We start from the raw sequence: 896 nt of genomic DNA, 5'->3' as shown, positions 1-896 counted from the left end.
ATATAAAAGGTATATAAATATTTACTCCTTAGAATCCAATCACCCATATCTTTCCAAAACAAAAGTTTTAGTAAGACTCAAAAAACTACTAACAACATTCTTAATTTCTTTCTGAAATAGGTGTATGAGCAAATACGTAAGAACATTTTGCCTTTCAGGGCAGTGAAGTGAGAAATGCAAGATGTCCATCTTCCTCTATGTCATAGCATAAATTTCTCTCTGAAATAGTAAATAAACTTGTTCTAAATAACAAAGAGCAATTTATTCAGCTATTGATTTTGTATTATCTGCTTTTTAATTCCTTAGGTTGACAGGACATTACTGACTAAGCTAGAGATCATCAGTTGTGAGTTTATTGTAAAGGCTGGAAGTGAGGAATAATACATTAACTTCTTTCTCAAGTACATGTCCCATTTCATGTGACAACCTTAGCCCATATAATCAAAAAGCTTCTATAAATGCCCTGCCTTGCCTCCTGAAAACCTGTTGTGTGAAGGACCTTTACTGTGAGTAGTTTGATATGAGAACTTTGAAAACAGTAAAAAAAATTAAACCAGAGAGATCGTCGTTGGTGGTGCAGAGTCTGGCTGGAGACCTGTAAGCAGTGGTGTCCCCCAGGGGTCTGTGCTGGGTCCGGTCTTGTTCAACATCTTCAGCAATGACCTTGATGAGGGGATAGTGGCCACCCTCAGCAAGTTTGCTGATGATACGAAGTTGGGAGGATTGGCTGACACGCCTGAAGGCTGTGCCGCCATTCAGCGAGACCTGGACAGGCTGGAGAGCTGGGCAGTAAGAAACCGGATGAGGTTCAACAAAAGCAAGTGTAGGGTCTTACACCTAGGGAGGAATAATTGCATGCACCAATACAGGCTGGGGATGAGCTGCTGGAGAGGAGC

Source organism: Meleagris gallopavo, chromosome Z (assembly GCF_000146605.3).
Source record: "Meleagris gallopavo isolate NT-WF06-2002-E0010 breed Aviagen turkey brand Nicholas breeding stock chromosome Z, Turkey_5.1, whole genome shotgun sequence".
NCBI classification, from domain to species: Eukaryota; Metazoa; Chordata; class Aves; order Galliformes; family Phasianidae; genus Meleagris; species Meleagris gallopavo.
Note: the sequence above shows the minus strand (reverse complement) of the source record.